Consider the following 26461-nt stretch of genomic DNA (forward strand, 5'->3'; position numbering starts at 1 on the left):
TGCCGGTCCCGGAGCTGCCGGCGGTGCACGGCCGGAGCTGTGCGGAGCCGCTCCGCTTTGGGGGCGGGAGGGCCGGGCTGGGAACGCCGCGGCAGTAATGGGGTGCTGCCCGTGCGGGCCGTGCCGGTCGTGGCCCGCTCCGCGCCCCGCGGCGCCCGGAGCTGCGCGTCTGTGGAGCCGGTACTGCTGCGCTCGGGGCTCCCACCGCGTCACGCTTCGTGCAAAGCTGCGCCTGACTTTCTCACCAGAGAAATSATTTTTGACTTTGACTGGACGCRWCTATCCTTTACTCTTACTGAAACTRTTGAAGTGCTTRTCTAATTGCTTTGTAGTCGCTTGTAGTTGCTGACTTTAATTTTTTCCCTCTTTGGCAAAGTAGGGAAAAATGACTTGAATGGTGTTTTAGTAAGTTTGACTGTTAAGCAATTGCCAGTAGCAATCCTTATTTCTTTTTAGCAGCTGTGGGGTTTGTTTGCGTTCCATATATGTATGCATACGTACACATAAATATAAGTGTAAAGTTTAAAAAAAAAMCTGGTTGCAAGTAAGTTCTAAAAACAACTCTTAAAGCTCTACAAACACAAATTACTATCAAAATAACTTCTTTTAAGTAAAGAATTTTGTGCATGAGTGCTTGATATTTCAAAACAGTTTCAGCTGGGAGAATTTCTTCTAAAAGTTCTCTTGAAGGCAAGAGTTGAGAGGACAAATTGCTGATGTCAGGTAATTTTTCGGAGAAAAGAGGGATGGACCAATTAAGTTATAATTATGACATTTAGAAAAGGTGGTGCTAGTAGGGGCTGGAACAGACATGGACATTTTTTAACCTTTTGGTGCTTTTTCATTTTAAGGCTAAACACAGTCTTTGSGGCCAGTGGGAGATTTTAAAGGTTCTTTTTGTGTCAGGTGTTAGTATTAAGAACAGAATATAGGCCATTTAGTGAGGTCCTACTTTCTTGATGACTGTAGGTAAAAGTGGAGGAAAAAAACTGTTAAGACTCAGATTTGCACAACTTGAAACGAGTGTATTAAACAAACTTTTGCAGGCCTTGYTGTTTCTAGCATCAGCTGTCTGCTTCCTCTTGGTGCCTGAATAGACATTACCCCAAATAGACTAAAGTGAAAGCCACGTGATGTGGCAAACCTTTTACAGTCATTCATCACTCAAAAATTGATTTGCTTATTCATCTGGATACATGCTAGATAACATACATCATGGACTGTTTGTTTGYTTTWAWTTTTTTTTTWTTTWTTKTTTGTTTGWTGAGCTGTGGGTGCTGCTCTTTTTTCAGAGGAGAGRACTTGGCAGACATTGTTCTAGAGCAGCTAGACTGCATGCCATCAGTCATGTTTTCACTATTGAGGTTTTAGATTGCATGTAACATCTCTTGTCAGTGTCCTGCTTCCTTTATCTTGTCCCAATAGTGAGTTTTTCAGAGCCAGAATTTATAAAGGTTTTCACAGCATTGTCTTGCTTCCCTTTTTCCAGCTACACTGTTTTTCTAGAACGCTGTGAATCTGCTGTTCTAGATCATCATTTACATTTCACTGTGAGGTTTAGAAAAGGCCCATGAGGGTATTGCTGCTTGGAACATGCTCAGCAGCAGCTACTTGTACATCAGTCAGTGAAGTAAGCTCTTCTTGGCCCCAGCCCCTTTTGTCAGTGCACACTACTCTTTCAAGAATAAGATGCGTTTTTCTTTAAAATGAAATATTAGAAATTCCTGAAAATCAAGCGCACATTAAAGAATGGATCAAAGGAATTGTGGTTTTGGGACAACACAAAGACCTACTTTTGTTTATGTTAATAGCATCAATTACTCATTGGTCTTGAAAGTCTGAACAAAAAAAMCCCWACCTTAAGAAACAATGCACTTTCAGCTTTTGATAGGTCATACATCCCCTCCTAAACTGGTTATTGGTCAGATTCCTATCCACTAGTGGTGTGCTATTATATTGTTTCTCATGTTATTGTGAATGAATCTTATTAGGGTCAAGTGTCTACCCAGAATAACTCTTCAGAGAGATGAAATGTTCATATGTCTTCTTTCATGTGGCCGCAGTTTGTATTCAGCTAACTCATCCTTATGTTGCTGTGTCAGCTGGTCCTTAAACTGCTCGAAAGTCTAACCATTTTGGTGGTATCTGGCATGCTGGAATATTCTGTCTTTCTTGGGGCAGTATACTGGCCATTGACATGGTCGAGAGATTGGAAGTTGCAAATGTTTGGTTAGAGAATGACGGTGAAAGCCAGCCTTCGTTGAAACCTCTGAAATGATATATTGCTTTAAAACAAATTATGACTGGAGAACTCCTTATGGTTGAAACTTCTCGTACCATTCAGGGCAAAAGTTCAGCTGCAGTCTTGTCTCAAATTCAATGTTRCATGGCCACAGACTRACAGTGTTCAGACAGTAAAAATCACTGATTTGACAAGCAGTGGCTTTATTGCGCTGAGTGAGACTATGGATCTTAATTCTACTTGCARCTCTCAAGATCCTGTTCCAGTTGCTTGTTCAGCTTAATGGCTAAGGTGTGGAGCATCTAATGCTGTGTTTTTGGTGAAATTGTGGTTATGATGGGAACTGCTCAGGTGAGGTGTTAGGAAAAGAGGATTGAATTTAATGCTTGTCTACAATGCATTAAAAACTCACATGTCAAAACCTTTAAATGATGCACATTCATTATTGGCAGTTTTTTTATATTCCTTAAATGTACTGCTGAATACAGTAGTATGGATAGATTATTGATGTACATGATTTTGGAGAGAAGCAGCATGGAGGACAGATTTGAGAATATTATGTGGGGTTTGTCTTGTGAAACAAAAGTTTGTGTTTTGGTTGGTTTGTTTCGCCTTGGAAGTCTCAGCAGGGAAATGATGAACTTTATGTAGCCATTGAACTGGAGCAGTGTGTAGATGATGTAATAATCTCCACTTGCATGTATTTTTTTGTGCTTAAAAGGTAACAGTCTGGGGAGAACAAGCRTAACTCGGTGCTTTAAGCTCCAGAAAGAAAACAGAAGTGGGACACTTCCCAACTTCTTGCGTGACATTTCCTAGTTGCAAATTATTGCCCATCTTTCTCTTGTAAAAGGTGAGGAGGCTTCGAACTCAAGACAGTGACTGCGTGTTCCTTCCTTCTGACTCTCTCCCATCCCTTATTTATTTCAATGGCTTTGAATCTTACCTCTGTTTTCTCGAAACGCAAAAGTTACTAAAGGTTGCACTCTGAAGCGYTGGCAGAGTCTTTAATAGTGTTGAAAGGAGCGACTTAACTGTGCAGATAAATAGATGTCTAGCCATGATCAGAGGAGGCTGAGTCAAGGTAATATTTGTGTCCTCTGAGAGTGGAAAACAAAAATCCSTATTTTCAGGTTTTTTTGGTTGTTGTTCTGTGATCAGGCAGGTTAAGTTTCTTCTTGCTGAGTGCCTGAAGGCCATTCAAATAGAGGAAGTGGAATTATTTGTGGCTTTGAGTCACTGTCTTATTGAATGTTTTCTTTGCTAGTTATCCTCTTAGAATATGAAGACACCTGTGATTGGGTTTGTGTTAGTTTCCATACCTTAACTGTAAATCTATGGCTTGCAGTAATGATCCTGAGGACATCAGGGACAATGCATTTATCTGGGCTTCAGGTTTGCTTTGTCACCGTGTCCTTAAAGGAAGCATAATTTGCTTTCAAAATAAGAGATCACTTAGGCAAAGACTTGCACAGTTGTACCTGGACAACCTTTGTAGAGTGTAATGCACAGGCAGCAGAGGTTTTGTCTTGATCTCAGGACAGATTACTCTGTTTCACTGTTTTATCCCTCCCTCTCTCCTTTTTTTAAAGTTTCAATCACTTTTATCCATTGTGTACTGTGATGTTGGTGGGGGGATACCCGGGGGAATTAAAGACAGCCCATTAAGGTGTTTTGTTTAGGTCTTTATCCTCTTGTACTCTTTTGTCTTGACATTGAGAGCTGTCCTCACACCCTGAGCTCCAGCCCAGTCTCATCATTGCTGGCTCAGTTCACAAGGAGAGAACTCCGTTCTCATTGGCTTCTAGCTGCGATGCTGTAAATAAAGATGCTTAATTTTTACTAATTGTTCAACATTGCAGTATCCAAGATGTCTCTTAGAATGGTGGTGAAAASTCTCGATAAACTCCTTCTGTGGTAGCTGTCGCCTGTTTTGTGCTGTCTGTAGTGCTGTGCTTTGAGAATCCTGTGTCTGTGCCATCCCATTAAGGTTCACAGCAACAATGTAGAAGAATTTAATTGGGGAAGGAAGCTTAAGCCTTATTACAGGAACATCCTTCTCTCTCCTTCATTTTGACAGTTTCATGTCTTCYTTCGTATCTTTGGAAAAAGAAACACTTGCATGTTTCTTACAGATACAGTTAATATAACCCCAAAATTATCATGGAGATTTAAGGGCTGATAGGTATTATTTACCTAGTTAAAAACTTGAAAACTGTAGWCTGTTACATTACATTACATTATAATGTATTAATGGAGAGTTAGGGGCATCTGTGGAAACTGTTTCTAAATGAGTCGAAGGCGGTAATAAATAAATAAATATTTCTAGGCATTGCTGTAGGGGAGGGGGCTGATCCAAAGATGAGGTACCAAATTCAGTGATGAGTTACTGGTTTTGGAGGAAGCTTCAGTGTCTGTGGTATTGGCATTAAGTAGCAGCAATACCAGAGTTCTTCTATCAGAACCTGTTGCAAGACTGAAACAGTCCCTTGAAGAAAAGGGAGGCACAGTGTAACAAAATGTGGTGAAAGATATTAAAGTGTGAAGAAGTTACGGTGGAAAGAACAAAAGATGCTAATGTGACCCATTTAGAGGAAGGGGAATAAAGTAGGTTAAATAAGTAAATAAAAGCAGAAAGCTCACAGCACTGGCTCAATACTCAGACCAACCAGTGCAATTTCTGTAYTTCCAAGTAAAGGTAGGGAATCAAGTGGGGAAAATAGTCCATGGGACTTCAAGTAACTTTTCTGCATACATATGTCTATATGTTTAGTTAAACTTCCTCACAGACACTGAAGGTCTGTACTATTGAAAACCTTGTCTTTGCTTGGCAGCATGCTGACCACTTCCTTTTCCATGTGCTCCTCTTGCTTGTCTGGGAGGTGAAAGTAGGAAAAACATCCCAGAGAGGAGTGGTGCTCAAAAATTGTTAAACATGGATCCATTTGGAGAATTTTTTTTTCATTGATATATATTTATTTATGTTTAGACTGGATCTGTGTGACTACAGTGGTTTATCTATAATTACAGCCCACTTCACAGTGTTAGCAGCAGTTGTGGCCAGCCATGCCACATGGATAGGACTGGCACTCAGTGCCCTGAACACCTCTCTGGTGCCCTTTCTGGACAGAAAGCTGCTTCTTAAGATCTCTGCTTAGTGCAGCTCTTCCAAATTGACACCAGTGAAGTGTGTAGAAAACATAATTYAGTGTGGCAGATTTGGAGGAAAGAACCTCAGGCAGCTCTACTGCAAGCAGATCTTATAGGAAAGTCTTGAGTAGTTGTAYAAAACCATTGATTAGCATACATAGTAATTTTCTTCCAGTTTATACCATCTTGTGGTGGAATGTGTATTTAAAAAGGCTCCCTTTTTTTATTACAGTCTTCTAGTTCTTGTTTTGGAATTGCAAAGTGAGGCCCTTCTGAACCAAAATAACTTTCAGAAACAGTTTTTCAAAGTATGAATGCTCTCAGGAGGACAGCATCAGACTGGTTAAGGAAAGATAAGATAATTTGTTGTATATTCTACCCATTTATCCAGGTGGTACATGTATTTGCATCAACACATTTACTACATTAGAAGTGCTCAATTCAGGAAGTATTAAGTATTGACTTGCATATATTATCTCTTGTTTGGGCATCTGCCCTTCACTATTCAAATATGTTCAAACCAGAGCGTGTGCCTACACATGAAAACAGAATGAATGCAAGTTGAATGCTTGGCCTTATTTCTCATTTCCTGGCTTAAAAGGAGGGCCCTTCACACTGACAGAGATCAGCAAAGGAAAAATAGATTGTTTTYAAACTAAGATGTGGTTTGAAGTTGTTATGACAGCAACAGAAATTTCGTTGTAAGAAGAAAAGTAATTATATTTTCTGTATTTTTCTCAACTGCTTGACACAAACCAAAGCTGACCAGGGAAGTGTGATCTTGTGGATACCCAGTAGAGACTCCCAAAAATTGCACTTTACTGAAATTATCCCAYTGGTTAAGCTGTGCTTACATTAGGTTTGAGTTGTAGTGCTGAGGAAAACAGGCTTTTGGTGACTTAGGGTATCCTCTTCGCAGTGGTGGACTGCTTTCATTCATTTTTTAAAAATTTCCTTTTCATGCTCCTTAGAGACTTTTGTTATTGCACTTGGCTTGAAGATGAAGAGCCAGTTTACAAAGGTTGATTAGGTGCCTGTTATGTTCCAGACACAAGTACAACCTTAAATATGCAGCTTAATATATGCAGACTCTCTAGGCTTCCCAGACTCTGTGCATTAATGTGAGAATTTTAGTTGTTTTCTAAAGGTGATGGCCAGCTTAAGCTTTCTGTTGGTTTCCTTGAGTTTAAACTGCTTTATTGTTTTGCATAATTTTCAATTGTAAAACAAATGGAAGCATCAGTGAGGAGGTGACTGGCTTGAGAAAAACTAAGGGGCAWATTTTAGAGTCTGCAGTCATGGTTTGAGTACAATTGTTTAATTAGCTGTACAGGCATGCATGTTGCAAGTATGTGCCTCCTACTGTGAATTTATTACAGGTGCTTGGTAAGCAACTTCCAAATACTTCTGATTGTRGTGTTTGAAAAATTGCTTTTAATTCAGAAAAGAGCCTAGTTTGTGCCAAGATCTGTTTTCCTACTCTGAGGCTTTTGAAGCTTGTTTGCTTTACAAAAATATACACAGTAAAAAGTGTTTTAATTGTGGCTGCAAAAAGTCCTTCTTCTCTACTTCCCTCTTATCCATTCCTCTCTGCTCCTTCTCCCCCAAACAGAAGAGGCTCAAACCCAACTGGCTGTTGAGTTTACCTTTGGAACTGCAAGTTTTGATCTTTTAAACTGTCTACTTTGATTACACATTAAGAAACGTACATTTGAAGACTGAATTGGAAATGTAGAAGGTATTCTATTTGGTTTTTTTACACAGATAGGTAAATTTCACAATTCTATGGTTCGTGGAGAAGAACCTCTTTTAAAGGCTGTGGGTTTTTCTAAATTTTATTTTTTTAAATTTTATTTTATTTGCCTCACAGAGACTGCCCTGGAAGATTTATATACTTCTTGTTTGGGCCTGGCTAAATGGTGGCACTCACAATTGAGCATTGATTGGTTTTACCATAATAATGATAGCAACAACAATAATACCCATATCTTATAGGTAAAACATCAATATATATACGGCCTGACAGATATGTTCACTAGTGCTTTCTGTTTCTGCTGCATGAGGTTTTTCCTATCCTTGCTGGCTTTGGAGATAAGGATGGAGTTTAGGATATGCAGTGTGGCAGTTGCTGTCTGTTTTTTTTGGGCACATTGGGTTTTCTCCTAAGGCAGTCTCTAAAGGGTGTGTATGATAAAACAGGGAAAGGTATTGATTACCATTGCAGTATTGTATTTTAATAGGGTCCTGCACAATTTCTTATACCTGATTTGTATTTATTTAGAAGCCTTTTAGAGCAGATGCTGTCTTTCCTGCTGTGAGGATAAAGAGTAAATGAACACTTTAGGGTCTGGATGCCAAGCTGGCAGATACCCTAGATGATGTGGAGCAGGGATGGGAACAAGAAATGAGCTCTTGAAACAGCACCAAGAGATGCTGCTGAGTTCAGTATTTAAGAGGAGCCAAGGTCTGGAGACCTCTTCTTGCTCAGAGCCAAGGTATCCCCAGTCTGGTAGCCAGCAGTGTTTTGCCTCCTTAAAAAACATTGTCTTTTGCATCCCAAAATTGTATCTGAAGACATTACGGACTGATTGATTCAAAAGAACTTCCAAGGTATGATCTTATTTCAGTTTTCCACTATTTTATTTGAGAAAGCTACTCTGGCAGAGTTTCCCCTGCCCCCATTTGTAATTGTCTTTTTGGGGTTGGATACTGGGAATGGACAGAGCTTTTTCTACAGTGAAATAGCAGGGTTGTAGTTGCAGATTGGGATAAATTTTTCACAACAGAGCTGAATCTCCTCAAATAACAAAAGTTAGGTTGTTGTCTAYCACTCTTGTTATCTTCAGGTAACTGTGAGAAGGTGAAGATGATTTGAAATCTTTCTGKACAGCTTTAGTATTAAACAAAGACTTCTGATGTGGAATAGTCAGCCAGAATCTGTGCACACTGTGTGTGTGAGGTATGCAGCACAAACAGAATCTGTTTCTGAAATCTGTGTTAAGTGTTKTTTTTTCAAGGGGCTTGGATAGGAGAGTTCCTGGAGCCCAGTGACATCCCAGCCAGGATGTTGTAAGGGAAGAAGCTACTGTCCTTTTCAGTGAAAGGGCTGAAGTGTAAGAAAGAGTTAAGCTCTACTTAGCTCACTCRTAAGGTATTTAATATCCTTATTAAACTCAAATGCTGGTTCACTTTTTTTTCCTCTTCTTATGTTGAATAAAATTTCTTGAAGAGCTGAGTCTCTGCCTCTCAGATCAGAGGCTCACATGTTGAAGCTGGCAGTGCTAGAGGCTAGTTCCTATCTGTGTGACAGCATTTTTAATTTAACAGGACCGGCTTTGATGTTCCTGAATATTTATAGGCAGCTTCAGATCACTCCAGTTTGTATTCTTTTTAACTGGAGCAGAAGTTCTTCCTCAGACAAAATTTCTTTCCCTCTGTTTACTCTTTGGTCTCTTTTGGATTTGTAGCCATCAGAGTGGTTTTATGTTACAGAAATATTGCTTAAATACTTTACTTACAGGGGGAACCACTTGATTTCCTTTCTAGTTCCTGCAGCTTGGGGTAGTCCAGTCTCTGCATCTCAGCTCCTTGTTTGAGCCTTGCTACAGACACAAAATAAAAGAGAGAGATGCAGTGAAATAGAGCTTGAGCAAAACATAGTTCTGGTGAATCCCTCTCCACTATCCGTGTAAATTCAGGTGTGTCCACATGAGTCAGACCTGGAGCCTCCTCAGGAGCCACAGAAGCGTTTCTCAGACACCCTAAGGAAGGAGCAGGTTGTGGTTTGAAGAGGAACTGGAAACTTAACATYTGGCTCTCAGTAGGAGCTGATGAGAAATTATGGAAAAGAGTTTTAGAAGGAAATTGCCACTTGGATTGTTTGACTTGCAAGAAACTTTGACCAGACTTGGGCAGGAGTCTTAAAAAAGATAACTTAGGTGTGAGCTATCGGTCAAGTTTTAACCCATCTCAGACTTCTTTGCCTCAGTGACTTCCCTGCTGCTCAGAGCTGGCMCTGTACTTTTAAAAACAGAGGTGTGGGGGTTTTGGCACTTCAAATGCCACTGGATTTGGTRTCTTAGGCCTCCTCGTGATTTGAACCTTTATCATGGATATGAAAGCATTCCCTCAGCTTTTGCTGTGGGTTTYTGCCTTATCCTCTCAGCCCTGTGTTGTGGATGTCATGTGGACTCCTGACTGATGTCCTGACTCACAGAAACTTTGCTGTGGCCAACTGAGACAGCAAAGCCATGACATTTTTTCCTGAAACTTCTCAGTGTGGATGCTGATAAATCRAGCAGATTCTTGTATCCTGCTCTGCTGCACTTTCTGTTGTGAAGTTCTGCASCCTTTGTGTTACATAAATTTGGAACACCATTATTGAAGTAGCAGATTTTTCATGTATTATCTTGAATGGCTCCACTTCGTAAAAAAATTCTGTCTTTTGGTGATGATAATTTATTTTAATTCATGGCCTACAGGGGAAAAGGTTTGTGGGTTTAGACATTTCTGCTGTAGATGCACTTCTGTGTTGGTACAGCCTTTTCTAGTTCRGCAAGTGAAATCAATATCACTACCTAGGTAGATAAATAGCCCTGGAAATCAACCACAGGAGGAAAGTGYTTGCTTGTCTGTTTGACATAAGTAGTGTGCTCAAAGAGTAAGGCTTCTCTTGCTATAAAAATTCAGCAGGGAAATAGAGATGGTAACTTACTAATGTAGCAGTGAGAGTTTCTGAAATATGCCACCAAACAGAACTTTGTAATAATTTTCTCTAAAAATAGAGAAAGAACTTGATACTGCTTCTCACAGAACAGAAAATCTGCCTATGGCATCTGAACATCACTTTTTTACAGTTAATTTTAGGGGAAGACCTRATTAGAAAGTGAAGCAGCTGTGTGGTATCTTCAGGAGCTGTGTGTTCATGTACCTCCTGTTAATGCTGATGTGACATGGTTGCATGAACTATATGGCTGCTGGAGTGCCATTTCTGTACTTCTGTCTAGGGACAGGTGGAATTGATGGTGACTTCATTTTTCTTTAGTTCCTTCCTCCAAACTGTTGCTAACAAAGGTAATTTTCCTTCCCTGAAATATTCTTGCGAGACAGGAAAATTTATCAAATGTGGAAATACTCAATTCTTCTGAGTTCTCCAACGACCACAAGTTGGGCTAGGGAACATTTAGATTAGATACTAGGAAAAAAAAATTTCACATAAGGTTGTAAAGCATTGGAAGAGATTGCCCATTGAAAGTGGTGGCATCACTGTCTCTGGAAGTGTTCAAAAAATGTGTGGATGTGGCTTTTGAGGACATGGTTTAGTGATGAGCATGGGTTGGCAGTTGGACTTGATCTTAGTGGTTCTGTGATTCCCTCTGTCATTGTGCTTTTGTCTCAATAGGAAGTAACAGACAATAGCATACATCTAGTTAAATGTAATTGCAATGAGAATTTTTGCAAATCAGATTCTTTTTCTGTCCTTAAGTTGCACTTGGTGTCTTAGAATTCAAATTGGTGAAGCTGGGGAAGTATTTGCTTCCTGTGTAAGCAATAAAACATACCAGCTAGTGAAGATACTGTTAGCAAATAACCTCGTAGATAAAGGTATTTGTCAGGCTAGGTAGCACTGCTTAGGAAGCTGAATTTTATATATATATATATATATATATATTAGCAGTTGTACTATCTAAGTACTGCTGAATGTTGAAATCTTGTAATTGCAAACATATTCCAGATAAAATGGGCTTTGTAATCTTTAGAACAGAATACACAAACTGATGCAATCTGTTCTATTCTTAAGACAGCACGTATTCTTAAGACAGCAGAATTCTAACCGAGGTTAGGACTAGTTCAGTTAGGAATGACTGGTTAAAAGTAGGAGGAATCCTGAGTGTTAAGGGAAAGTTATAGGGCAGGGAACTTGGCTTTTTTATAGCATTCTTTCAATTAAAAAAATGCTTGGAACAACAAACAAGAGATGCTCAGAAGAACAAGAGAGAAGTTGAACAAGCCTTAGAAGAAAGCCATCCTAAAGCAGTTGCTGGGGTATAACAAACTGTAAACACTGCCCAGCTGGAGAATATCCTCTAGCACTTTCTCTGCCTTTAGAGGCAGGATGCTTATGGCTACTCTACTTTAAGGAATGGTTCATGAACTGTATGGTGGAGGAATTTAATCTTTGTATCAGTATGATAATGTGGCATATCCATGCCCAACTGCAGGCCTCCAYTTCTCGGCACAGAGCATTTCTTAGTCTGAAAGAGAATCTGTAAGTGAATTCACAGATTTTTGCTGTTTGTGTTGCATAGAATTATCAGTAAAAACTCTGCCTCTGGAAGGAGGAGTTGGTTTCATTTACCTTTTCAAGTGGAGACAGCTGCCAAAAGGATATAATATTTCAAAAAATAAATCTATTCCAAGATAAGTCAACTTACATTTACATTAAAAATACATTTACTTTTTAGATTAATTGCAAGCATTTTCAGTGCTTCTCCTTCAGCTTACTTCTAAAGTACCCAGAATACCTTTATGTAGTAATTTTTAAAGCAATTAAGAATGTGCTGTTTCACTGAGACTTTATGGGTGTTTCTTTGGTTTAGTTTGTTTTTTTTGCTGTCCATTTAGAAACCTGTCAATGAAATGTCCTTGCAGATACTGGGGGATGACTGCTAACAGTGAATGAAGCAAATTATTGAAAGCGTGAACAAAATGATTTAGAACAAAACATATGCTCTGTTTTGCAACAGGTGAGCATATRCTGAAATACTAGAAAGGATTGCTTTCAAATCATGCATGTTTTAGAAAAATACTTACGTCKTCTGATGTTGCTCTGTTCCTGTCTCTCATTAGCTAGTGTAGAATTGATCTCTGATGCTAAAACTCTAGGATTGTATTTCTAGTACTGAGGCAGGTAGTGGTGAATAAACATCATTCATGGTGTTTCAAATTTGGCACTAATCCTGGCAGAGCAGCTGTTCTCCCCTGTTGTCCTGCAGGTTGCTTTTCCAAGCCCATGTTGTTRCTCTCTGGGGTGGATGGAGAGGAGRTGGGCAGCAGCTTTCTGGAAGGGCTCTGGTKCTGGTTACAGCCTGAGCTGTGATGTTTTTGGGGCTGGAGCCCTGATGGACAAGCAGTGACTGATGTTAAGTGTGGATGGGTGAGAAGGGAGAAAAAAAAAATCAGGTCTGACCTCTGATTTCTTTGCTGCTGGCTTTTTCTTGCCTTTGAATTCTTACTTTCTGGTTCCTTCTAGTTCCTGTGTGAATTCTCAGTGCACTACCAGGGACATGCACAACTGTTTTTGAACTTCAAGGTGAAAATTATTTGCAAGAAAATTAATAGAAGTTCGTAATCCCAGTGTTTCAACCCCACAATTCTATAATAATGAGCACATGAAAAGTTATAATAACCTCTAATTCAGAGTTAATCTTTATATAGCTGAATTTCTCTCATTTGTCTTTGAGAGTTGAGGAGGACGCTTTGATTTGTATTGAAAAGTGATTGTTTTAGTCTTGCAGTTGGAGGTATTTGTTAAAAGCTCTTTGCCTTTGTTATAGCTAACCACAGATCTGCAGTAAAAGATAATTAAATTGAGAAAGGAGAACATTTCTTWTATGTGATGCTCCTGAAGTGTTACTTTTGGTATGTCTTACCTCTGGTTCCTTGGCRTGGACCAGGTCTCAAAGGACACTGAAGGGAAATGCCAAGGTTGTGTAAAATCTTGGAATTCTCAACCCAGCCCTGCAGGGTCTGTTARAATAATCACTGTGCCTGAGTCATGGTTATCCTCCAGGACGATTTTATAGGTGGCACTGTTTCTGTCATGTTCTGATATTTCATGATGAAATTACTTACAGATGGGTTGCAGGCAGACAAACTAGGGTTGGTATTTTCTTTTCTCAAAAGACATTTCCTTTTTCAATAAAGCTAATTAGTAGTGCTTTGGAAATCAGTTCTCTGCCCTTCTTAGGGTCAAAATTAGGGATTTGACAGAATTAAAGTGCAAATAAGCAGATSCAAAAGTTGGCTATTSAGGTGCACATCTCAAAARTTCCAGMAGKATTTACTTTTCTTTTGCTCTAATAYTGCCCAAAAGATGGGTCATGCATAAAGAGTTGCATCAATGTTCTAGTCTGTTAGGTTAATATACTACTTTTGTAGTCCATACCATAGAATCCTGTGCTGTAACTTTGTCATCATCTTTATTTTGTAGTAAATTTTGTGATATGAAGTGTTGCCAACCATCTTTCCCAGCCTACTTGCCCAAAGCCAAATCAAGTTTCTGAAATTGTAGCATGAGTTTTTGAGCTGCTGCATAGATCGGAGACATTTCTAGACTGAAAATGAGAAAGGAACAGTTTCATTTTCCCTCAATATTAGAAACCATCATTTAACTCTCAAAATACAATTTATGGCTCTTTCAGGTCTGACATATCCCCTTGCATCAGTCACTTGTGCAAAAATGTTAATCTCTATTGCCTTTTTTTTTCCTTCACTCATAATAATTATTCTGTTCAGAAAGACTGCCTGTATAAACTTCATTACTGCTTCCAGGTAATGGTGATCTTTTATCAAATATTTTTGATTCTGTCTGATCTTCCAGTTCAGCAGTGGTAGGGATTGTGCACGACAATCAATGGACATTCAGCCACAGGCACTGCTGCATGACATCCAAATTCCCTGTGACTTACTTTCCCTTGGAGCTGTCAATTGTGGCACCAAAGTTTTGCAAACAGCCACAGCTGTGTTTTCACGGTACGGCTCAACTGAGTTCTCTCTGGTTTATCTCTGTGGGAAACTTGCTGTCATGATTTGCCCAAGCTGTTTCCATAGAAAAAAAAGAATTGAAATTTTGGGTCTCCTGTGTATGGGGTTTGTGCTGACTCCTCAGTGAGTGAGTGGTGCAGCTGTTGCAAATATTAGTCAGTAGTAGTGAAGTAATGCAGCACCTAGAACATTGAATATTTTGAGTGGGAATTCAAAATTCTGAATGATGTAGAACTGGCTGTTATTTCTGTATGTTCTGGTGTGAGTTGCTTACCCACGTTTTGTAGAGATGTTCACTGAAGGAGCTATTCAGGCAGCCGTATCAATCACATGTATTAGGGATGCTTTTAAGCCAGTTTCAGGTTTGCACAGAATTGTTTGACTTTTCAAAGTGTGTTCAAATAAGAAGTTCTTATAAGCCGTAACCTCTCAAATTTTTTAAGCCTTACTCCTTTGTCTGCCCACCTTGTGTAGTGAGATAGGTCTTGTAGAAAACTATTGTGAAATTAGCAACTTTATCACATGAAATGCTCACAGAGAGTCATAATTTTACAGTTCTGACTGTTCTTAACTTTGAAACCATAATTTTTTTCCTTACATTTAGTTACAAATCTAGCAGCTATCCTGTCATGAAGCCTTTTGCATCTCAGTAGGCTGCGTGCCAAATCTGTGGACAACTAGAAGGGAAAAATCAAAACCAACCAACCAAAAAGCCCCCCAAAACAAAACAACAGCAGAAAATCCAAACCAAAATAAAAACCAAACACCAACACCTCCCATCCTCCTTTTACTGGTGATCTGATTCCTGAACAACCTTCTTAAGTGCTTAGTTCACCTGTTCAGTTGTGAATTGCTGACTTTGAGCATGGTCTGTGCTCAGCAATTCTGCTTGGGATGTTGCTCATATTTAGGGCTCCCCATCAAGTACCTCTGGAGTGTGAGAAGCAGAGTGATAACCCACAGGAAAGGAAATCCAAACTCTGAACTCAGACCTCCGCAGAAAACAGTGCCCATACATCATTGTCCCTGCAGCAATTGTGTGGATCAGCTGCTGAAATGTTACTGGAGGCTAAATCTGGACAGAGAGAGATCAGAAGAGGCAGCTCATGGGCTGCATGTTAAAGATTTTGAGAGTTTTAGGGAGAAGAATTTGAGGCTATTCCTCCATTCAGCAAGTCTGAGGCAAAGCACTTGCTGAATATTCTTCATTGCCTTGCACACCCGAATTATGTGTGTTAAACACACACCAGTTTTATTGCTTGTGTTTCCCACACGTGCACCCCTGACTTCCCTGACAGTAATTCTCTGTCTCTCAGAGCTTTGGGACCACCTCAAAATAAGTGAGACTGCTGAAAAGAAAGGAGGAGAAAAAAGAAATTTTAATGCCACCAGGCAGAAGACAATGTAGGAATGCAGTTATTTACTATGGCAAATTCCAGATCCTTATTACTAAAATTATAATACATTCTTGATGAAGGTTTTGACAGCGTATCTACCCGGTTTTGGGTGTTTTCAATGCCGATGTGCCTTTGTAAAGAAAACACAGTTTGAGTGTAGCCTTGTAAAAATACAAGTCAAACAAGCTCCAATATAAAAAAAAATAAAGTGAAGAATGAAAGCACAGGTAGAAAAATGGCAKGGACAGCCTCACTGTAAGCAACAGTCTTGTGTTTAATTAGTAGGCAACCTCTGTTGCTAAATAACCAAGCAAAAAGAAGTTTGGATACAGTAAATCCCAAGGGATTTTGCAGATTCTGTAATTGAAATATATGAGTACATATGCYTGAGTATATATGCTGATGTCAGACAAAATGAAGTGGCTTGTTTGAGATCAAAGTTCACCCATCTTCTGTTAGTGGAAAGGTGAGTGCCTTTCTCTGGATCTCTGTGTTGATGGAAGGTGGGTTTTAAGGGTTTGTATACAATTGTGAGCAATCTGGGCCTGAAACAAATTTGGGACCCCAGATTTGGGAACAGAGGAGGAGTTGTGGGCAGTGGTCCACTCGTGTTCCAAGTGGCAGGGAAATAACTGCTGAGTGTGGAAACTCAAATTTCAGGAGGAACTTTGGAATAAAAGTAATTAAACTGGTCCCATTTTAAATTTAAGAACAGCGTCATTTAGTGTCTACCTTTACAGTTGTTTCTCAGCATAAAGACAGCCAGGCTATTTTCATATTTTCTGCAAAGATTTCTTTGAGGTTTTATTTGTGAGGAAGCCTGTGCTCTAGCTTGTCACTCCTGTGAGAATGGGTGGGAGGCCAAGGGAAGCATTTAGTTTATTGGAGTTTGCTGGGTTTGTGGGATCCTTTGGCCTGACTTCAGAAGGAATTTAGATACTTATAGCTGACTTGACATTATTGAAGAGAAATTATGTCTTCTAGCTGTTTAAACCAAATTGTAATGTGTTATGGAAAGTATCTGTGTGATACTAGGAAAAWATTCTTTGCTCTGAGGATGGTGAGGCATTGGCACRGGCTGTCCAGAGAAGCTGTGGATGCTCCAGCCCAGGTTGGATGGGGCTTGGAGAAACCTGGTCTAGTGGAAGGTGTCCTGACTGTGGCAGAGGATTGGAATGGGATGAATTTTAAATTCCCTTTCAAGCCAAACCATTCATTTTATGAGTTCTAATTTTTTCTCACCTCTTTCTCCAAAACAAGAAGGAGGGGAAATGGGAAGGTGACTTTTGGCATGTCACTTTTTAKTTAAATCATGGACAGAACAAACTTAACGTTTAGGCTCGTGGTGAATTTTTTTTCTTTACACAGACATCCCTTACTGAGGACAGGGGATATTGGGTACTTAAGAGTTAAATAATCTTGCTTTGGAAGCAGCTGAACAGTTTACACTCCTTGCTGGGCTGTACAAAAATACTTTTCCTTTGAAGTGCTAGGAGGAGCGGCTGAGGGTAAAACCTGGAATGGGGTTTTAGCTCACAGTTTGCAGTGGGCTTAGTCTGGAGCAGGCAGCTGCAACTGCACTGGGAGATGCAGAGAAGACTTATTTCAATCCTGCCACTGTCTCAGTGTGAAGGCTTTCTTTTTGAAATTCTTCAAATGCTCTTTAGTTCTTATAAATTTTTGGATTGCAAGAAATACAGATTAAAAATATCCTTTCCCATAAAGGCGTGAGAAATACAGSGGTTCTGTTGGAAGTTCCTTGATTGCTTCTGGTGTGAGCTGGTAGTGAAGTACACTGTTCTATGTACAGGGATGAGAAAGATTCACCTCTGCCCAGTGGTGTAAAGCAGGTCCAACTCTGAAGGAGTTCCAGACTTTTCTGTCTGGAAAGAGCTCTCTGAAGCTGGCTAGAACCTGTGAAATCTCAGGCCTGATATTGTGCCTTAGCCAACTGAGCTCTCAGTGTAGAAGGATCTGACAGGAGGAATGACACTGACGCTTGCCCCAAATGCTGAAACCAAATGATGTTTGTAAGCAAAGCTGCTGGGTTAATAGGGCTGTACAGTGGGAAGCTGGATGTATCCTCTGCTGTTTGTAATGAACTCCAGAACTCTGCATGGCACAGCACTGCTGGATGCCACTTCTGGAATGAAAATCTGGCCATGGGCAAAACCTGCTGTAGAGTGGGCTCTGATAAATGTCCATGAGCAGCAGTGGAATTAGACAGACTGAAGTTGTTCCCTGGTTTTCTAGGGTAACACTTTGCCTCTTGGATTAATAATTTCTAGTCAATATTTGCATGCATTTTTTGGGAGATGCCATTATGTGAAACCGARGAAAAGAAATTTCCTTTTAGCAATGCCACTGAATCAAAAGCAATTTACCCATCAGCTAATGAGTGGTAACATTAAAATACCTGGCTGTATCTTTTGAGATGATGATGGTGTGCTGTAGATCAGATTTTCACATTTCAAGTTAGGTTTATCAATAATAATTATAACAACAATAGTAATAATAATGTGTCCTTTCATGTTTACTCATTTAAGAATCAGACACTTGGCTGTTGGTGSGATCTCTGTGTTTCTTTCCCTGCTGCTCTTCCACTCAACTATTAGCTTTCTACCTCTACCTTTCTTTTTTTTTAAACAAAAAAGGTGTCAAGAATTTAGCTGCTAAAATAGGCAGAATTTTTGCTTTGCAGGGCTGAAAGACTAAGTTGTCTAAGTTGTTAGAGTTTTGAAGAGGAGCTGAGAGGAGGGCACATGCAGCCTTGCCCCCATGTTGTTGCAGTGGCGTGTGTGCACAGTCTGTGTGTTTTGTGTGTTTTGTGTGTCTGCTGCTCCGGGATCACAGGGCGCACATGCCGGCTCAGTGTGTTCACAAAGCTGCTCTTGGACAGGAATGGGTGCTGCTGCCTTTTCCAAAACTGTGCAGGCAAAGCAGATATTATCAGGGCTGGCCCTGGGGCATAAAATAGAAAGATCAAAGGAAGTGGCAGCAGCACACAGAGGCTCTTCAAAGCCTGAGTAAGGGAGGATTGATAGAGAAAAAGAGAATGCTCTTGCTGATGTAATCACAGCCTGTGAGACAGGTTGGGTTTTTTTTTTCTTCTTAATTTAAACAAAGGCACAAAGACAGTCCTTGTTTGTTTAGAGAGGTGAAGCATGTGCCACAGCGATAGAGCAGGGATACCTCGGTATATAGAAGGTTTTCATGAATAGCATGAGGCTCAAACATTTTGAAGTGACTGCAAAGTTGCATTTTTTTCTTACTTTATCTTGCACAACTTCTGCACGTGGTATTCTCTCACTTGTGGTGTCCATGTGGAATGAAGTAGGAAAATGGCAAAGGAAGGAATGCTTCTTTTCAGGCCGCCTTGCTTATTAAAATGGAAACTTATTTTGTTTTCTCTTACGAATGCTGGTTAAAAATTTTTGGGATTTGTATGAAAAGAAGTTAAGCACAGGCAAGGTGGAGTTGGAGGGGAAGTGATAARCCATATCCATTGTCAGGAAACGCAGGCTTGTTCAGGCACAATGTGTGAATGGGAAAGAAACAGTTGTTCTCTTTTTTTTAATCTATGTGGAAAAGGGGGAAGAAGAGGTGTGACTTTTCTGGAACAGATGTGCAGGGGTGRAGGGAGTTTTCAATCTTCTCTGTTACAGACTTCACTTTTCTTTATATGCTGCAGCTGCAGAAGTATGKTTCTGAACCTTCATTTTGCTTATGAAGGACATAATAAACAAACACCTTTACAATTCAAAGGAAACCCTGTGAAATTGTGAGATAGAGCATGGTAGTCCAGCTTTTCCAGCCAAAGGTGTGTCTGCATGGTGTGTGGCAAATGACCTGAGCTAGGAGCACAATCTGATATCCGAAAGTTACRTGTGGATGTGACTCAAAGCCTGAATGAGTATTACCAGAAAGGCAATGCATATCAATTAATACAGATGCATTGATTTTACACTTGTTTGGAGCTCAGGCAGGACAAGCTCTTCTGCTTCATTGGTGTGCAAAGCCTGCGTGCATCTCTTGGTGTAGACTGGAGGTCCTTGGAAAGCTGAGCTGGTCCCACCATAAGTCTTTGGGAAGCTGTTAACTCCAAAACTTTAAATCAGCTTCACCACTTTGCATTGTTTCACTTATTAATTGTTTTAGAAGAAAAATCTAATGGGATTATCTCAGTCCCTAAATGTATTCCAGGATGCCAGAGATCAAAGGGGTTATTTCTGCTGGCAAAATCTGCAGCTTTCCTTCCCCCGCAGGCCTGAGACCATTTGCAGTGCAGTTCAGATTAGCAGACAAAATTGTGGTGCTCTGAAGCCTGAAAATCTATCATGAAGGAAAGGTGGCTGCCTATATTATTAACTTTAATGCTTTGTTCTGGGGTCAGAGCTACATTTATAGTCTGCTGAATCAGTTTATTACCTTAATAAGGTAAGCAGTAAGGTCCCTGCTGAAAAAGAGATTCCTCCTCTTTATTGTGGAGTTTGTGGGATGATACTGGCATTCCTGTGTTGCCTCGTGGAAATTTCTCAGTTTTGCAGGTCAGCATCAAAACTTTTTCTCTTCACCCTCCTGAGTCTCTCTTCTACCATGCTGCTTTTACAGGTGTGTCTGAGTTGATACTTGACACTAATAGAAAGTGCTTCAATACACTTAAAATACTCTGATTTTGGTTTCTGCTTACCAAACCTTCAGGCACCAGGAAATTTGCACATCTTACAGAGCTCTGAGATGGGCTCTGACATGTACKTGTGTTACTGCTGCAGGCACTTTCCCCTCACCATACACAGAGGCTAGAGAAAAATTCTGGGATGGGAATCCTAGCAGTTACCATGGCTTTCTGCTTTAAAATAAATTGGTTTTGGAAATCCCATCCAGATACGGAAAGGACAGACTATTCCAGTCTGTTGTAGAAGACAACAGTTAATAAAGCAGAGTTTTCTCTGCTATAGAACAGGATAAATTGGTGGGTTCTGCCATCAGTGTGGCATCCCCATTCTTTGCTTCTAGTGAGCAACAGAATGAGAAAAGAGGTTTTAGCTGATTTCCTGTATGCTCTACTGAGTTTGTGCAGSCACTTCTGCCTGCGGTATCGATGGCCTTTTGATTCACACAACCAAATGGATTAACACAACTGCTGTGCTGAGTTTACCAAAAAAGCTCCTCTGCTCCAGTGACTCTGGCAGAAACCAGTAGCAGATACTTGTGAAGKAATGTAAGATTAGAGCAAGCATATGGTGAGAATTCTGCAGTACATGCTTCCAGGCCCAACCAGCTTGTGGCTTAGGTCTTCCTGTAAGCATCAACTTCTACATGAGAGCCCTTCATGGCTTTTTCTTTCATATATTTTTTTCAGTCCATTACTTCATATGCAGCTTTCTTGTCTAAATTTGAGAGAGCACGGGAAGATCTGTTTGGTTTTGGGGGTTGCTGCATACTGTGACTTTGTACTGTATTTTTGAAGAGCAGTGAGTCCATGTTGGTGCATGTACTGCAGGAGGTGTAGAACAACAGTTTTATTGGCATGCCTGACAGGTACCTACTTAAATTCCTCACTTAACAGGATTGGAGGRAAGACAACTAAATCTCCAGAATTTTTCTCATTCTCTTACTGTTCAGTATAAATTCTGCAGAGGTTTTTTGAGCTGCAGGGGAAAAAAACGTTGCCAGGAAGTAATTGTTCTTTCTGTCTCTTCCTAATTCTGTGCAGCAGCTGCCTTGTCTTTAGCTGCTATTAATGGTCAGAGCTTTGTGAACAAAGGAGCRTCAGGCTGATGTAACTTCTTCCTCTGTCAGACATTCCCTCTGAAGCCATCTTTTGTCTTGATGGCCCTATTGTAACCATTCATAAACTGATGAATGAACAGGAAGCTGATGATGATAGTGAGCAGATGAGTTTGATCATGAACAGGTTTTACTCAGACTCCAGCCTGAGGGAGTATATATAGGAACAGAGCTGTACCACTGTCAACTACAGTGTCTCATCTGTTCATTCAGATTTTCTTTTAAGAAACTAGAAAAGGTTATTAACTTAGGAGAAAATGAGCTAACTTTTTTTTTTTATTGAACAACAGTATTACAGGTACAAATCCAGTAATTTTATCTGTACGTTGTCATACTGAGAGGTTTACGTGAATGGCTGTATTTTTATTTTTGGGATTGTGATTTGAGATGTTTWATTAGAGCTCATAGTCTCTCATTTGTTGCCCTGTTTGTGATAAACCAGGTTCAAGCCCATCCTAAGGGTTCTGGGGAAAAATCAGCATCTCAGGTAACAGTGATTGGTTGGCAGAGAGGGAGGACTTCTTCCCCCAACTCTTCCTCCACTGTAAGCTGATGACAAAATGTGTCCTTAAAGCTTAACAAGAACAGCATTAGATGTGGCCTTTTTCTTCTGAACTGAAAGAGCAAAGCAAGAGGAGCTTACCAGCTGAAATACCAGCAAATGTGTGTCCAAACTAGTTTATGGAGTTACTGAAAGGTGATATGATCTTGCATAGAAAACTTTCGTTAATCTGGGCGCACCACCACAGTCATTGAAGCGTGCTATAACCATGGCTTTTCTAACACAGATGTTTTTCTTTTGTGGCCTTTGGTGACTGTGATACAYACTAGCTTTCTATAGATAGCTAACCTATTCTCAAAATGCCTGATGGAATGAAGGGACTCATATGTATTTTTAAAAATGAGCACCAATAGTTATTTAAATATTACAGACAGAATTAGCAGTGGAGGGCAGAGATGTGCTTGTGAGTGTGGTTGTTCTTTTGACAATGCTTAGCCTTTCCTGTTTATTTTTGTGATTCAGCACAGATTCCATTGACTTTGTTTTTATTTTTGCTTCTGTCACATTTTCTGCAGACTGTTGTGTTTGTTTATATCTGGCTCAATGTGCCTTTTAAGGACCTTGGTTAAAGGGATTCTCCTAAGTCACAGCTGCATGTRCAGCAAGTTATCAGTGCTGATCTGGGTTAATTGTAATACAAGCTGGAGGCATGCASTGGGAAGAACAAAGAAGCATCATAAAAAGCTTCTCCAAATTGTGGCTAAGATTTCTTTTCCTTCTTAAAAATTAAGTGTATTCTGAAARCCTTATCCTGGTGTAAATAACTCTSAAAATTTCATGGGATGTTGCAATTAGTAAGAAAGGTAAGAGCAAATTATAAGAGAGCAAYGCAAAGACTTGGTGAGTACCACAGAGCTTGAATGCTGTGGTTGATCAGCTGACATTCACTGAAAAAGACCTGAATTTTATCAGCTTGGAAAAGAGGCTGCTGRCAAGAGACTTTGAGAGAAGTCTGATGTAGATACAGTGATCAAGGAGTCATTATTGGTTACTCCTTGAAATGTGAGGATTATCAGAGCATTGTCAGTGAAACTCACAAAAAAGTTTGACAGCAAACATAAAAACAATAGCTTATGTTTCTTGCTGTGGGATGGTGTAAAAGCCATAAGTATGTGTAAGGAATTAGGTAAAAACATGGACCATAGATGCATTGCTTACCGAAACACAGCATTCTGGGTGAAGTCTCAGCTCTAGAAGCTTTAATCACTAGTAGCCATAATTAAGAGGCTGTATTTAAAGAATAATAATTCCATATTTTTTCTGTTTTTCATATTCTCTAAATTTCTGCAGTTAGCAACTGCTGGAGATAGGATACTGTGCTGGTTGGATTTTTGGTCACACCCTGCATGGCTGTTTTTATGTCTTGCCCAACATTGCATAGGAATCCTGTGGCAGAGGAAGCAATCCAGTCTGTTGGGAAGCATTCAGCTGCTTTAACCACAACACTGTATTTTCATTTCTCATTGTATCTTACCTCATTCACTGCACTGTCCAAACTTTCTGACATGTGATGGAATTGTCCTGCAGACAGCACTCATTCACCCCACTCTRCTGTGTTTTTGGAGTACAGTTTACACCATTCATTTCCCAACCTCAGTTGATGTGTGCCAACAGGAGACAGCACTAAACCCAAGCCAAATAGGCTTTACTGRATTTATTAGCATGGGTTGTATGCCAGGKTTGGAGGAGTTGAATGRGAAAAAAGGGGGCAGGATGGTGTGGAAGAGAAGTGATAAAGGGCTAGTCTGGGAGAGAAATRAGGCTATAGAGTGGTGGTCATAGGAAGGAGGAATCATCTGGAAAAAGWTGGGAAAAGAAGGAGCAAGAACTGTTGATGTATCCTGAAATACAGCACAAACATCTGAAATTTGARGCTGAATTGTGCTCATGATTTTAATAAGTTTAATTATTATGGTAAATATTAAACTTTAGAAGCTTTTGGTACCTGTTGTTTCCCATCCATATACAGGGTGCTGTAATACGATAAGTATGTATATTAATACGGCGTCAGAAAAAGCTGAGAAAACCTGTTTTGGCTTACTGTTCTGTAAAACAGTTTGGTTTTATAGTTTTTTATTCAAAGTGGAATTGACTTTTGCTCTTAGACCAGGAATAACTTCCTTGTAGGGCAAGGGGAGTGCATCAGGTGCTACATTAGAATGAAGCACAGTTTTTTATTTTGAAGTCCATTCTCTCTAGTACAGAGCATTCTTGGGTGGTGACTCAGGGTAGAGSTAATCTCACTCAAAATGGTTGCCAGTTGCCACTTGGAACAATAGACTGAAGCCACAGGCTGCCATCAGGTGGTAGTTTTTAAGAAGGGCGTTTTTTTTCCCCACTGGATTTGAGTGCTTCTTTCTGTCTGGTAACACGAAGGGTTGCAATATGCACTGAATTCTTGTARTAGAAAATGTTGAAACAGTGCATTGCTCATTACTTTACCTGAAATGGAGAACCCAGTGCACCTGGTATTTTTCTTTTATGGAAAAAAMCTAATGTTAAACCTTAATCTGTTTTCAGGAACAACCCTTTGCACCTGATTTATATGCCCTAATACTCACCTGTACTTCTTTTAAAGTACTCAGTTCCTCTCTGGGCGGGGGCATCTTTTCCCTGTGCTCTCAATGAGGAAGTTTAAACAGAGGGAAAAAGATTTCCATCATCACCTTCATCCTGTACCTATTTGGAGACCTTTGCTTTAGCTTTTGGCTCTGTGCCCTCTGAAAGTTACCTAGCACCTTAAAATGTTTTCACGTGGGCAGAAGCCATAAGTTGAGTACAAATCCATTGAAGTATACTCTAGGTTATCAGGTGAAATGAAGGTCAAATTATAAATTTCAAAGAGGGAAGTTTGGAGCACAAATGCGTCTCATGCAGCCCTGGCCGAAAGAACTTCTGTTGGCCAGAGATTATATATAGTTCATAGAATCTTGAAGGAGTCTGTATGTAAATATTCAAAGATYAGTTCACATGCTAACCTAAGGAACAGGGTACATCTTTAGGCTGTGAATTACTATGTTTCAGACTTGAAAAACTTTTTTTTTTCATGCTGAGTGAAGGAATGCCAGTCTAATACTGTATCGCTGATGTGTCTTTTCCTTCCATGATAGTACTTCCAGACTGACTTGCACTCAAGATAGTGATCAAGCATTTTCCAAATATTAAAACCTTTTTTTTACTGATGACTTTTTTGTATTGCAACCCAGAGGATTTGTTCAAACCATGTAGCTTTGGTGCCATTTGAATTAGCACTCAAAGTGCCATTGTGTGCTGACATCAACTGAAACTTCATGCTCCAAAACACACGCTCAAGAAGTGTGTCTGTTCATCCTTAGCAGATGCCAGCTGCTTCCCTTCTTTGTGTGTTTTAGGGAAGATTCTGGGCATGAGGTGGGAGGTAAATATAATGAAATTATTTCTACCCTACCATTACTTGATAATCCCAACAACTGTGCTTTTAAGTTCTGTTGGCTAATTAAGGAGCTTAATAGAAAACAATAACGAAGTTCTGATTGTATCAGGGAAGGATGACAGTTTTCTAAAATAGAGTAGCTTCTGAGAACTACAAAGTTAAAATCCTCATTTTTAATTATTTCTTAAATTTTTAATTTTTTTGTTCATAATAGCAATTTTGATTCCTCTTTGCGTTCAGATTTTATTTAATCTGTTAKATTTCACTGCTTGCATTTGCAGCTGCCTTTCCTGTATTTGAGAACTAGGAACTTAATTTTTACATTTGATCATCATGGACTTATTTAATACTTAAAGAAGGAGAATCTGGGGTTGTTTTTATKTTGGCTTCTAATTTTTATGCAAATGTTGCAGGTAGCTAGGAGTCTGTGTCATTTCTTAYTCCACAGCTTCTGCAAGAAAAATAATACATGCTTTTTTGGGTAGTGTCTGCAGGCAGTGTTTGTTGTGTGATTGTCTCGCAGGATCCAACTGTGAAGATGTATTTATGTGTTTTGTGAGAAGTAATGAAACTACAGCTGGCTGTGCATTATCTGCTGTACCTTTTCCATCCCTCTTCTAAGCATAGTCACKGAGACAAAATTTTAATTTTGAACTGAGCAGCAAGTTGATCCTTGCTGCTGTCTTCTGCCTACTGCAGTGTATTCTACACGATGTATCTTGATGAGTTTAAACAGCAGTTCAAGTATCTCGAGTGCAAAAATGGGTGGAGAGAAGGATTAAAAYATCCTAACCCTTCTCTTTTGTGCTTCCCCCTGAAGCAAAGTGCAAAGCTGCCCACTTTATATTGCCAGCTCCAGCTTTATCCTCCATCTCTGAATTTCAGTGCAGCCCCATGGGAAGCTGCACCTCTGTGGCTCTCCCACAGCTGCTGGACTTTGATGAGGACATGCCTTCCCTCTTTCCACTGGCCTCCCCTGGCAACTAGCCCTTTGAAGATGACCTCTTGCTGTTTGCCTGTTGTCTCTCTTGTGTTGGATTATGGATGAGAGGTTGGCGTCAGGGGAAGGGGGATGGAATGGAGTGTTGTGCATTTTAAGCCTCATTTCTTTCTGCATTCTCACCTTTTTTTTTTTTTTTTTT

General features: G+C 39.9%; 1 protein-coding gene across 2 annotated transcripts in view; it reads left to right on the forward strand.

Moving 5' to 3' along the window:
* Positions 1-26461, forward strand: part of ZNRF3 (zinc and ring finger 3) — a 63935-nt gene that overhangs the window by 726 nt on the left and 36748 nt on the right. The window lies entirely within an intron of this gene.

Source organism: Malurus melanocephalus, unplaced genomic scaffold (assembly GCF_030028575.1).
Source record: "Malurus melanocephalus ecotype Western Australia unplaced genomic scaffold, MMel_1.1 scaffold_282, whole genome shotgun sequence".
Classification (NCBI taxonomy): Eukaryota; Metazoa; Chordata; class Aves; order Passeriformes; family Maluridae; genus Malurus; species Malurus melanocephalus.